At 32.7% G+C, this 14,979-nt stretch overlaps 1 non-coding gene across 1 annotated transcript; it reads right to left on the minus strand.

Annotated features, from left to right (window-relative positions):
• Positions 1–637: 637 nt before the first annotated feature.
• On the minus strand, positions 638–741 carry LOC112497427 (small nucleolar RNA R71). The gene has a single exon (XR_003064223.1). It is a non-coding gene; the product is annotated as a small nucleolar RNA R71 (small nucleolar RNA).
• Between the last annotated feature and the right edge of the window lie 14,238 nt (positions 742–14,979).

Genomic DNA, 14,979 nt, shown 5'->3' on the forward strand with positions numbered 1-14,979 from the left:
ATTCTGTAATTTAATTTTCAAGTTATTTTTCTTTGTAATTTTTTGTTTATCTTATTAATTTATTTTAACTTTAGTTAATTTATTTCACTTTTTTTCGTTTTTATTTTTATTTGTTTTGTTCTCATTTTTTTGTGTTATTTGCATGCATGGTCGAAGGGCACAATTTCCTAATCTTGAGCCCATAGACCTTAAACTGAAAAAAACACTTCGCACATAGAAACACATTGCAATTAAAGATAAAATTGAAATGAATTTGCAATAACCAGCACTACAAGAGAGGCCATTTAAGGACTACTTTAGTCCCTTAGCTAATTTGAGCAATATCATTCATAAGATACCCAAATTTAGTTGTTAGAAGTTTTGAGTTGAAACCCAGTGTGCTAAATTGACTCCCAACATTCTATGGCCTAGAAAATGAAGACCATATAATCATCTGAATAATTTTCATGTTGTCTGTCAAACTTTTAAATACGAGAATTTTTCAGATGATGATCTTAAACTTAGATTATTCTCATTTTCTTTAAAGAATAGAGCTCGTTCATGGTTTAATACATTGCCTGCTAATAGCATTACATCATGAGAATAAGTGGTAATAAAATTTTTGAATAAATACTTCCCAGTGAATAAAACCAATGCTATTCGTAGGGAAATCTCAGAGTTTACCTAGAGAGAAGACGAGCGGTTTTTTGAAGTATGGGAGCGATTCAATGGGCTACTCTTGAAGTGTCCACATCATGGATATGAGAAATGACACCAATGCCAATACTTTTTAGAGGGATTATTGCCGCATGTGCAAAAATGACTAATGGCAACAAGTGGACGAGAGCTTATGTCAAAAAGTGTATCAAAGATTTGAGATTTCTTCCAGCGACAAGCAGATAATTCCCAACAATAGAGTCGATCACTCAGGAATACTAAAAGAATTAAAGGAGTGAATGAAGTTCACATTGGTGAGTCAAGTTTAGAAATTAAAGAAGTCAAAACGATAATTAAAGACCTTTCCCGACAAATAGCATCATTAACGACTGCTAAATCAACAAAACCACATGGCCATGACTCGTGCTCAAATCAAACCAATGTCACAGATGTAATGAGAAAGCCATCAAATTACAACCCTTACGCCAACACATATAATCATGGATGGAGAGACCATCCCAATTTTTTATAGTCTCAAGGATTCTAATAGAATAGATTAGCAGCTCTAACTTCATCAATGCAACCAATTCCTCAAGTTCCTTAAGTTTTCCAGCCACCATTTAGACCATAGAATCAGAACCCGAACTACTCTTAACCCAGACTATGGGAAGATGCATTCCAGAATTTCAAGAATCTTACTCACTCCATGATCGAGCTTCAAAACCGCACCATTGATGAACTACTAAATGAGATGAGAGTAAGCTTTAACTTACAAACCGAATCAGTTTCAAATCTCGAGAAGATGGTGGGATAACTTGCCTCTTCAGTTCAAATTTTGGCAATGACTGTTAAGAAAGGTAAATTCCCAAGTCAACCAGTGCTTAATCCTAAAGGAGTGTATGAAGCAAGTACCAGTTCACTTTAGTAGCATGGAGAGGTCAAAGCCTTCATGACCTTGCGAAAAGGAAAAGAAGTCGACAACAAAGTGAAGATGCCGGTGGCAAAAACAAGTCAAATTGTACTTGTAAATATTGAGGATTCATCATCAGAGTAGAAAGAAGAAACCAACCCACGGGAATACGTTCTTAAAGCTCTATTTCCTCAGTTAACTAAAAGAAAGAAGGAAAAATCCACAGGTGAGATCTTTGAAATCTTTAAACAGGTAAGTGTTAACATCCCTTTGCTTGACGCTATAAAGCAAGTGCCATCTTATGCCAAGTTTTTTAAAGACCTTTGTGCTAAAAAAAGAAACATTCACGTTCAAAAGAAGACATTTCTAACAGAAAACGTTAGCTCTATACTCCAACACAAAATTTCTCTAAAATACAAGGACCCAGGCTCCCCCACTATCTCATGCAGTATAGAGAACTACACAATGGAGAATACTTTGTTGGATTTAAGAGATAGTGTAAATTTGTTGCTATACTCAGTATTTGTAAAACTTGGATTGGGAGAATTACACTCAACTCTAGTGGTGCTACAACTTGCAATCGGTCTATGAAAATATCTCATGGTATTGTGGAGGACATGCTTATCCAGGTAGACAAGTTTTATTTTCCTATTGATTTCATTATAATTGACACTCAACCAGTCTAGGATTAGAGGAAGCACATCCCCATTATTCTAGGTCGACGTTTCTTGGCAATTGCCGATGCTCATATTCAATACAGGACTGGAAATATACAACTGTCCTTTGGCAGCATGATTATGGAGCTAAATATCTTCAACATTGCTAAACAATCCCACAATGTAGATGATGGAATTGTTGATGTGGATTTAATAGAAGAAATAATTGATAATACTTTTCTTTCAAACTTTAGTGATGACCATTTAGAAACATGTTTAACTCACTTTGATTTAGATTTTAATATTGATAGATCAGTCGATGAGGTCAACACCCTACTTGACTCAACACCATCTATGGATAATAATAAATGGAACTCAAGAATTAAACAATTAGCACCATTAGAGAAGAAACTTAGCCTATCATCAGAATCGACACCAAAACTTGAGCTCAAACCATTACCCAACACTTTAGAATATGCATTTTTGGGAGATAAAAGCACTCTACCAGTAATCATCTCATCATCCCTAAATGACGAATAAGAAGGTAAGTTGTTGGAAGTTTTAAAAGAGCACAAAGGAGTATTAGGGTGGAACATAGCCGACATAAAAGGTATAAACCTAGTAGACTGTATGTATTACATTCATCTTGATGAAAATGCTAAACCTACCAGGGAAATGCAATATCAGTTAAACCCTAACATGAAAGAAGTTGTTAGAACTGAAGTCCTTAAACTATTAGACGCATGTATCATTTACCTTATTTCTGATAGTTCATGGGTTAGTCCTGTGTAAGTTGTCCCTAAAACGTCACGAGTCACAGTTGTTACCAATGCTGATAATGAATTGATACCCACTAGAGTGACTACAGGGTGGCGTGTATGCATTGATTATAGAAAGTTAAATTTTGTCACTCGTAAAGACCATTTTCCTTTATTATTTATCGATCAAATGCTTAATAGATTAGCAGGTCATGAATTTTATTACTTTATAGATGGCTACTCAAGATATAATCAGATTCCCATAACACCAAAAGATCAAGAGAAAACCACTTTCACTTGCCCTTTTGGCACTTTTACATATAAGAGGATGCCATTTGGATTATGTAATGCACCTGCCACATTTCAACGATGCATGTTAAGCATTTTTTCTGATATGGTCGAATGATTCCATGAAGTCTGTATGGATGACTTCTCTATCTTTGGTGATTCATTCGATCAATGTTTACATCATCTAACATTAGTTTTGCAAAGATGTATCGAGCAGAATTTGGTCTTAAATTAGGAGAAATGTCATTTTATGGTAAAGCAAAGTATTGTTCTCGATCACATCATTTTCAGCAAAGGTATTGAGGTTGATAAAGCCAAGGTGGATCTCATTTCCAATCTTCTTCTACCTAAACCAGTTAGAAAAGTAAGATCTTTCATTGAGCATGCTAGTTTGTATAGATGTTTCATTAAAAATTTTAGTAACGTTTCTAGACCCTTATACAATTTACTTGCTAAAGATGTACCTTTGTCTTTGATGATTCATGTCTTGTGGCATTTGAAAAACCAAAGCAGTTGTTGACATTACCACCCATCATTTAGCCCCCAAACTGGAGCTTACCATTCGAGCTCATGTGTGATGCATTTGATTATGCAGTAGGAGCAGTATTAGGACAAAGAGTTGATGGAATTCTCCATGTTATTTACTATATTAGTATGACATTGAATGATGCACAGTTGAACTATTTAACCACTGAAAAAGAGTTGATAGAATTCCACAGTAGTGCTTACATTAGAAATATTTCGATCTTATCTCATTAGTTGTAAAATATTTGTATTCACAGATCATGCTGCTCTTAAATATCTTCTCATAAAGAAAGATGCAAAAGCTAGACTAATTCATTGGGTGTTACTTTTGCAGGAATTTAACTTGAAATTCAAAGATAGGAAAGACACAAAAAATGTTGTGACTGACCATCTCTCTCGTCTCCATTTTGATACAATTACAAAATTATTACCATTGAATGAATCATTTCCATATGAACAATTGATGAGTGTGGAAGTATTACCATGCTATGCTGATATAGTTAACTATTTTGTTACAAGTCAACTTCCAGAGCATTAGACTAAGCAAGACAAAGCCAAATTTTTTACGGAAATAAAGAATTTCTTTTGGGATGACCCTTATCTGTTCAAGTATTGTGCAGATTAAATTGTCAGACGATGTGTCCTAGAAAATGAATTTCAAAATATCATTTCATTCTGCCATAAACAAGTTTATGGAGGACATTTCAACGCTAAGAAAACAACTACTAAAGTTTTACATTGTGGGTTCTATTGGCTAATTATATTTCGAGATGCTTACAATTTTTGCTCTTCATGTGATATGTGTCAACTGGGAAGCATTACATGAAGGAATATGATGCCACTAAACCCAATTTTAGTGATTGAGATCTTTTATGTATGGGGTATCGACTTCATGGGGCCCTTTCCTTTTTATTTTAGCCATTAGTACATATTGGTTGCTATTGACTACGTATTGAAATGGGTAGAAGTGATTCCATGTAGAACCATTGATCACAAAATGATGATAGGATTTTTGAAAAGCAACATTGTTTCACGCTTTAGATTCCCTCGAGCAATAATCAGTGATAGTTGTGCCCACTTTTGTAATAAATCATTCAAAACTCTTTTGACAAAATATTGCATCACTCACAAAGTGGCGACCCCATATCATCCACAGACTAGTATTCAAGTTGAGATCTCCAATCAAGAAATAAAGCATATAAAGCATATATTACATGAAGGAATATGATGCCACTAAACCCAATTTTAGTGATTGAGATCTTTTATGTATGGGGTATCGACTTCATGGGGCCCTTTCCTTCTTATTTTAGCCATTAGTACATATTGGTTGCTATTGACTACGTATTGAAATGGGTAGAAGTAATTCCATGTAGAACCATTGATCACAAAATGATGATAGGATTTTTGAAAAGCAACATTGTTTCACGCTTTAGATTCCCTCGAGCAATAATCGGTGATAGTTGTGCCCACTTTTGTAATAAATCATTCAAAACTCTTTTGACAAAATATTGCATCACTCACAAAGTGGCGACCCCATATCATCCACAGACTAGTATTCAAGTTGAGATCTCCAATCAAGAAATAAAGCATATAAAGCATATATTACATGAAGGAATATGATGCCACTAAACCCAATTTTAGTGATTGAGATCTTTTATGTATGGGGTATCGACTTCATGGGGCCCTTTCCCTTTTATTTTAGCCATTAGTACATATTGGTTGCTATTGACTACGTATTGAAATGGGTAGAAGTAATTCCATGTAGAACCATTGATCACAAAATGATGATAGGATTTTTGAAAAGCAACATTGTTTCACGCTTTAGATTCCCTCAAGCAATAATCAGTGATAGTTGTGCCCACTTTTGTAATAAATCATTCAAAACTCTTTTGACAAAATATTGCATCACTCACAAAGTGGCGACCCCATATCATCCACAGACTAGTATTCAAGTTGAGATCTCCAATCAAGAAATAAAGCATATATTAGAAAAGACGGCGAGGCTAAATAGAAAAGATTGGTCATGGAGACTTGATGATGCATTATAGGCATATAGAACGACTTTCAAGACCCCAATTAGGATGTCACCCTACAGGCTAGTGTATGGAAAAATTTGCCACCTAACTGTGGAACTCAAGCATCGTGCGCATTGGGCCATCAAGAAATTTAACTTTGACATGCAGCAAGCTAGCTCAGAAAGAAGATTACAACTGGCAAAACTTGAAGAAATTTACAATGATGCATACGAAAATGCCAAGATTTACGAGCAGCGGATGAAAATCTTTCATGACAAGCAAATTTTGAGAAAATCTTTCATCCCAGGTCAGAAAGTACTTTTATTTAATTCTTGCTTAAACCTATTCTCAGGTAAGTTCAGCTCTTGATGGTCTGACCCATTAATTGTTCATACTATTTTTCTACATGGAGAAATTGAAATTAAGTATCTAAACAACGATGTCACTTTTAAAGTTAATGGTCAAAGATTAAAGCCATATCTAAAGTACTAACCACATGGAGAGGATACTAAAATAAATTTGAGTGACCCACCAGATTCGAATTGAGATTTTTCTTTCTTTTCGATGATTTGATTTTTTTCTTTCTTTTTACTATTCTTTTGCTAATTGAAATTGTTTTTATATAAGTGTGTTTGTTTAACCATTAAGTTTTCTTTTATCATTGTTAATCATGAGTGCCTCAGCTAGACAAATCCTTTTGAACCTTCTGAGACGACTTCAATGTGTAAAATCTCATCTCAGAGCCAGATACGATTTTGGAAAACATATCATATTTGGGAGCTACAACGACCAAAGTTAGTATCCCATGTTGAGGCTTTAGAAAGACAACTCAGAGAAATTGAGGGAGGTATCTACGACATCCAGTTGAAGCTTGAGATAAATTCAATAAGAGGACGGTTGTAATTTTTTTTGTGTGTTTTAGTTTGTTACTCCATTTGTGTGCTTTAGTTTGTTACCCCAGTTAAGTGGCGGATAACAGTACTTTATGACAATTAAGTCGATTACTTCAGCTTCCCACAATAACTGATATTCTGAGGCGAAGGTATGGATAGAAAAGAGATTTATAATCAGTTCCCTTCACTTCCTCAGAATGCCTTCCTTACAATCTATAAAGCTCGATCTGATCGCATGCGATTATTTATGAAGAATAACATACCTGCTGACATCTGCTGGTTAATTGAGGCCAAAGTACGATTGGCAGGTGAATTGCCTCCCAAATGTATTGCATACATGCCTAGTAGTGGTAAAGAAAATTATGCAAGAAAACGAAGAGCTCGAAGACTTTCTATTGCTTATCATAAATATGCCAGAATGAGATGCAAAAAAATCCATGTTCTTTAGGAATGGTGTCTGATAACAGGGAAGACAAGATTCAATTCATTAGGGATGGCTTGAATAAGGAGTCATTGGATGATATCCTTTGTCTCTTGAAACGCATCCAGTGGATATGTACAAGGAGCAATTCTCCAATTATACTCATTATTCCAGAAAGAGCGTGCATGATATAGTCTCGGGAATCTGACTATAAACGACCCTGTTTTCTAGTTTATAAGAAAACTGTATGGGAAGCCTATCCTCAGCCCATAGAGGTTGTTCAAGCCATTTTTGAACGTAAAACTAGAGGAAGATGTGAGCCACAGTCACAACTACCTGTAAATATTCTTTTACTTTACTGTTGTTTTATCAGTTGCATTATTGTCTTTAATAATTTTATTTTATCATTGTTTGTTTTTTCCTTTTTATTGTTTCCTTTTTGACTCTCGAGGCATGTGTTTTAAGCGTTAATTGACACATACATGCTACCTCACACACAACTGTGACCCACTGTCATCAAGATCCTTAAATATGAATTTTTTTAAGCACTCACAAATTATTTTTTGAGAAGTATCCCAATGGCAGCTACTCTCAATAAACAATTCAAGAACATTTGTGTGCTCTCTGGGTTTAACTATGCCAAATATAAAGAGTTTGTTGAGGTAAACATAGATCTTGGTCGAAGTATAGCAGCAAGAAAACTACACTTGGTATATAGAAGAGGTGACCGAGGGTTACAAAAGCTGGTCTCAGAAGCTGCTTATATTAGAGGGAGCCAAGTGTTAGATATCATCCCAAGAGTCCTAAAACCTTTGGGCTGTTTTTCTGACTCATCAACTGGAGAAGAGTTAGTCGTCTCAAGTGTGCAAGAGAGAATAATTGAAATGCTAAATCATGCTGATACTTTTATTTTCATACCAGGAGATCTTGTAACTCTAGAGGCACTTAACACATTAGCATCTTGGACCCATCTGAACATTCACCAGAAGCCCATCGGTTTGTTAAATGTCAATAACTTTTATAATGGCTTTATTGCATTTCTTAACCATACAATAAAAAATTACTTTATTTATTCCACAGTGAAAAAAGTTTTTATTTGTGCTCACACTGCTAATGAGCTACTTGATCTATTACAAGCTTATCGACCAGAGCCAGATCCCAGGACCTTTGTGTTAAAGTGTCCAAATAATGATGGTAACAGTAGCCGCAGTAAGAAGTGCAAATTAGATTTCACTCTCTGCTTGTAAATATTTTCTTCTGTGTTGCATCACCCAGGTGATGTCTTCTAAACTCTACTTCTTTCTTTTAAGACATTGAGGACAATATTTCATTTTGGTTAGGAGAAGGAAAATAGTTGACAATTGTGGAATGTCTTAATCTTGGTTAAGTTTTTACTGATTTTTTGTTGTAGAGACTAACCGTGGCTAACCTTTGTAGTCGAAGATGATTGAATATCGAGTGTAGTGATTCTAGAAATGCATTTTCTTGGTTTGGAAGTTAAAAAAAAATCCAGACATTTTCTTTTTCTTTATTTAGCTTTGACAATCATTTTTTTTTCTAACTTCTTCTTTCTAATTTCTCCTTTATAAATATACACTTTCAAATTTTTGAGTCGAAGATAGCTGACTGTGGAGTGTAATGGCTCGAGAAACGCATTTTCTTATTTAAAAAAAAATTCTAGACATTTCATTTTTCTATCATTTTAAGTGCAACATTTCTAATTAGTTTTTATGCATCATTTTTATCTTTCTGCATGCATATTTTCTTTTCATGTTTAGAATATATTGGGGGATAGAATGTTGTTTGAACAAAAAAAAAAAAAAAACAATTGTGTAATGACTTTCAAATTTTAGCATTTGTATTATCTTTGGTCTTAAGTGATGTTACGCTATTTTTGCTACTCTACATATTGATGTCGGAGACAAATATGAGTTGCTCGAAGGAATGCATATGTCATAATGAATACCAAGTGAGTTTTTGAGCCTTTCATTTTTCTTGGAGAGTAACCTTTTTACCTATTCTTCATATAGCTTAGAAGTTTATTATTTTATACATGATATCTAGATTTCCTTTGAGTCAATCCTTCAAAAAATATGTTAAATAAAATTAAAAAAAGAAGAAAGAGAAAAAAAATGTGTTGCTACATTTGAAGGTCTATCTAACTAGTAGATATGGAAGATTATATAGAGCCCTAAAAAATGATGGAATCTTTGACCCGTTTGATCCTTTCTAGCCATCCCTTTTGTGAAATATCCATAGTTAATCTTTTTGAGTCTTTCATATAAAAAAAAAAATTTCTTTGTCAACTTATCATCTTGACCCACTTCGATTTAGAGTATTACCTCATGTCTTACAAGTTTCATCACCTATGTATGTTTGAAAAAATGTAAATAATTATTTTGTTCAGTAAAATTATGCCATACAAAAAAAAATTGTTTTAAAAAAACAGAAAAAGGAGAAAATAATAATAATAACAATAATAATAAATAAGCGAAATGCATCTTGTAATTTCCATAAGATCTCTACTTTTTCTAAAACATATATTTTGTTTTCCTTATTTCCGCTCCTTTGTTAGCCATGTCCTTAGCCTACGTTATGTCTTAATAAAAGTCCTTCTTGATTTTAGGGATTTATAGTCTGAAGTAGAAGTTAGTTATATGGGCTAAAAAAATGTAGTGATGCATAAGAAAAAAAAAACTGAATGCATTGGGTTGACTAGCATTTTGTTTGACTTAAGATCGTATTATTTCTAAACTGTGGGCATATTCCTTTCATCTTGGTGAGAGTGTGTGATAGTATTTCTTTATTATTTTCTCTCAATTTACCATTCATTGGAGTGACTATTTTTATTGGGTTTAATTTCATTGTGAGAGTGTCACTGATACCAATGAGCTTTTGGGGTTTGGCATGTCATTCTTGAAAGTGGTTTGATTACCATTCATTGGAGTGACTATTTTTATTGGGTTTAATTTCATTGTGAGAGTGTCACTGATACCAATGAGCTTTTGGGCTTTGGCATGTCATTCTTGAAAGTGGTTTGATTACTATAGCTGTGACAAAGTCTGCTGGACTGATGCATGTGGATGGTTGATGTAGGGGTGATGTTTCTTTAGACTGGAGATAATGCTTATACTTTTATTTGATTGCTATCATTAGTCTGATTGAATAAACATGATTGTTTAAAAAAAAATCATTGTGGGTTTGAATTTTTTTTCACTTTAATTACTAGGGACAAGCAATAAGCTGGTTGGGTGGTGTGTTGAATGCTAGAAAGTGTATATTTATAAAGGAGAAAATCGTCATTTTACACTCCTAGTTTCACTAACATCTCTACTTTTATATATTTAATTCCCTCATGATTTAATTATATGTGTTTTATTTTAATTAAATATGTTATTATTTTAGGGCATCATGATCATTTCAGAATGAATGAAAGATCAGAGAGCAAAACAAACAATAATTTTGGACTCAGGACAGTCGAAAACCTTAGGAGGAGCATAAAAGGGTAAACGACACAGACTCACATGTACGGTACTGTTCACAACATTGTTCACATATACGGTCCGATGACATGGCGTTGATTGATGATGTAGCAGCATTCGATTGGACGAATGATGTGGCATTGATTGCTTATGTGGCATTGACTGATGAGTTGGCGTTGACCGATGCAATCCTATTAGACTAAAATGATTATGTAGTGTTGACCAGCGACGTGGCAGAATGTCAGTGGACCAAAAAACGTGTGTACGATACATGCATTACACGGAATGAGAGCCCTGTTGATTTGTTCTACCCAATCAGAACTTGTCACGTGGCGCAATCCTGAGCGTCCAAATTGTTTAATCCAATCGCCACGATTTACTGATTGTATCTATAAAAAGGGGGCTCCTCCCAAATCGACGCCCCTGAATTCATTTTTGAGCTCCATTTTCTGTAATTCCTTGTCTATCTTGTATCTTCTACATATTTTAATAAATTCTTATTTTACCCATAATTCAATTATGAGTAGCTAATTTTCTTTCAAGCTTGGGTTGAAGGTGAAGTCTCAACATATTACATGGGCTTTATTTGGTAAATTTACTTTCTCTTCCCCTCTGATTTTTGTGGATATTTTGACTTTTTGTCGACATATAGTAATAATCTTGTGTAGATACCGTACTGGTATAATCGGCTCCCTAGTGCAAAGTTATTACTATTTGACACGATAAGCCCTTAGCACCATATTGATTAGAGTGTGGTTCATGAGGAGTGGAAACCCCCTCATGATTTAATTGGCACTAATAAGGAATATTAAGCCCATGGTGTATGTTGATGCAAATCCAGATACCCAAACATTTCCTTTTAATAAATTTCACTTCAATTTATTCCCGCCATTTTAATTTAAATTTTAGAATGATCTAAATTACTTCCACCAAAAATCCAATCACCCACTTAGAAAATTAACTCTACACATAATTAAAATTCATCTTCTCGTGGGATCGACACTCGTCACAATTGATCTATTTTACAATAGATTCGTACACTTATTAGTTCAATAAAATTTGACAACAATACTGTAGGAGGTATTTTTTGTTATTCTTGGATAAAGATCACCAACGGGTGGAGCAAGATGTGGCACATGTACAACACATGTTCATACAACATGGCATGGAGCGAGCACATTTTGGTACGGCACATAGCACGACATGGCACACACGTAGGCTAGGCCAGGCTTAGAATTTTAGGCACATCGGCCTTAAAAGCACGACGTGATTAGAGATGAGCCAAAGCATGACAAGCGAAAAGGCACATAATAAACACTCTTCATTGATAGGCTAGCATGCAACTCGTGGGCTGCCAATAGCATACGGGCTGAAGTATATCAAAGTAAAATTTTTTAATGAAAAATAAACATAAAATGTTATGATTTTATAAATATCTTGAAACTAAAGTTTTTAATATATTTTATTAGCATAACCTTTTAAAAACTAATTTAAGTCTTAGTTAAAAAAACTAAATTATAAAATTATAAAAATCACGATTTTTATAAATGATAAATCTAAACTTTTATGACATTGCTATTTCATTTCTGAAATGATAATTTAGTTAAAAGAGATATGTTTCATGTGTGAATGAAATATTTTTCATATTTATAAACAAAAAATAAAATTATGCATAAGATATTTTTTTATGATAAATTAAAATTTCATTTTCATTCAATAGTGTTCAAATGCAAGTACAATATTAGTAGTTCAAATAAAATTAGGTGTAATTTGCATTAGTCAAGCTAATAGTGCATTCCATCTAGGTTGGCACCTACTAAACTATTTATTATTTGCAAATTCACAACCTTTCCATTAGTAAAATTTGTTCCAAAAAGTTACAAGGATTGAAGCTCTCTAGTCTCCAGAGGTGACTTCAATGTTCTTTACTGTGCATAATCTGGATCCACTTCCTCTTGATCGGCATCCAAACTCTCAATTTATTTTATTAAAGCATTTTGCCAATCTCATTGCACTTTCAGGATCTTCCCAATCTTTCAAACACATCAAAGACTCTAATGTCTCTGATGACAATTTTGATCAACGTTCATCTAGAATTCTACCATCTGCACTAAAACCTGACTTTGATGTTATAGTTTAAGCTGGAGGGGTTAGTAGATCACGAGTCATAATGGATAGTATAGGGAAAAAAGATGCCATATCCATTCAAAATTGCAACATACTAAAATTTTGCAATTGTGAAGGAGTTACTAAATCTTCAAGATTGGTAGAACATTATCTTTGCAATTCATTACGATTAGTATCAATATTAAAAGTAATACCCTTACCTTTAAGCAACAAAAGGTGAGTTGGATGTCTATGACAAGTTTATGCTTGTTGAATATTAGAATATGTATTGCTTGATCTGAATTTATTTTGATAAAAATTAAAAAGTTCATGCATAGAGGATAGGGAAATTATCATTTTACCACATCTATTTTGTCTTATGTTCATCCAACCACCACAAAATTTTAACATATTCTCTGCACCACCTTTCTTTTTTAATTTACATCAATTAGCCACTTTTGCGCTAACACTGCTAAAATAATTTAAACAAAATAATAATTTTACCCCTAAATAAATTAAAAGACCATTTTATTTTATAAAAGATTTGAAAAATAAAAAATTATAATTATAAAAATACCCCTAAATTTAATAAAAAATAAATCCCAAATTTAAAATTTTTATTTTTTAATAAAAATATTTTAAAAAATTATAATTATAAAAATAACTGTAAAATTTTGGGATTTAATAAAAACCCCCCTAAATTGTTAAAATTTTGGGATTTTTTTAATAAATACATTCAGTTATTTTAATAAAATTTTACAAAATTATAATTTTTAATAAATAAATTCAATTAGTTTTTATTAAAAATTTCAAAATCTAAATTTAATAAAAATCAGCTAAGCACCTCTATTTGGGATCTATTTTTTTAATTAAATTTAGGGGTATTTTTATAATTATAATTTTTTTTTGTTTTTCAAAGTTTTTATAGGATAAAATAGTCTTTTAATTTATTTAGGGGTAACATTATCATTTCATCTAAATTATTTAATGACGTTAGTGTTAAAGTGACTACTTGATACAAATTTAAAAAGAAAAGTAGTGAAGAAAATATGTTAAAATTTTGTAGTGGTTGGATGAATATAAAGCAAAATAGAGGTAGTGCGGTGATAATTTCCCTAGAGAATATAATTGTATCAAAATTTGTATCAAGCCCTATTAGCAAACTTTTAGTAATACCCTCAACTAAGAGTTTTGCACCAATCTCCTTGATTGAAGGATCCAATACTACTGCCAATATAAATAGGTGGGGAATATCTTTATAATATTTTTTGAATTTTTCCTCTGTAGCATCACAAATATTTTTAAACATAATATTCTGCCTAAAACTCTCAAAAGCATATAACTCATATTATACAAGTGAATTAACAGTCCACATGAATTAGGGTCATAAATAGTAAAATATGCAAGAATAGCCTCATAAAACACCTTTAAAAAATCCATAAATTTAAATGCAACATTCCAATAATAATAAGTGATACGATAATCTTTATCATTCATTCTCTCATTGTAAAAACTAGAAATTGCTTCAGAATAGTTTTGGCAAGAAAGCAACATCAAATATGTAAAATTCCAATGAACTTTCATGGTAATGTTGAATCTCCTTTTTTTCAATCCAAAAAGTTTCAATGTAGATAAAACTAATTGACGTCTTAAAGGTGTCCTAATATATAAAATGACTGACTATTTTCTAAATAATAATTCATATAGGTCATACCAGCTTAACCAATTAAATTAATAATATGACATACACATCTCACATGAAAACATTTTTAGCCATATGTAGGTGTGAGAGTAGAAATATTTAGCAAAAACATATCAATTGCAGCTGTATTAGCTGATGCATTATCAAATGATATGCTAAACTATTTATCAGTAATTTCATATTCTCTTAAAACAAACTCTATGGTGGAGCAAATTACTGAACTAGTATGAGAATATTCTAATTCACAAAATGCAAGCAATTTTTTTCCAACCTTCATTTGCCATTTTCTCATGTATAGAGTGCGAAGTTACACAAAAATAACCAACCAGATTCATACTAGTCCAAGAATATAAAAAATTGAAATAACACCATTAAAATTGATAAAAATATTAATCAAGAATTTTTTTCATGTCATGAAAAATTTTGGTTAAATCACATTTATTGAATTTCTAGACACTTTCTTAAGTTAAGGCTGGACATACCTTTGCAAAACATTTATCAGATGTTCATCTTCTGCAAATATTAAAGGTTGCTCTGCTACAGCAATATACCTAGCCAATCCTTCTCGCATGTTCTGTTGTGAATAT

The sequence above is a fragment of the Citrus sinensis genome, chromosome 2, assembly GCF_022201045.2.
Source record: "Citrus sinensis cultivar Valencia sweet orange chromosome 2, DVS_A1.0, whole genome shotgun sequence".
NCBI classification, from domain to species: domain Eukaryota; kingdom Viridiplantae; phylum Streptophyta; class Magnoliopsida; order Sapindales; family Rutaceae; genus Citrus; species Citrus sinensis.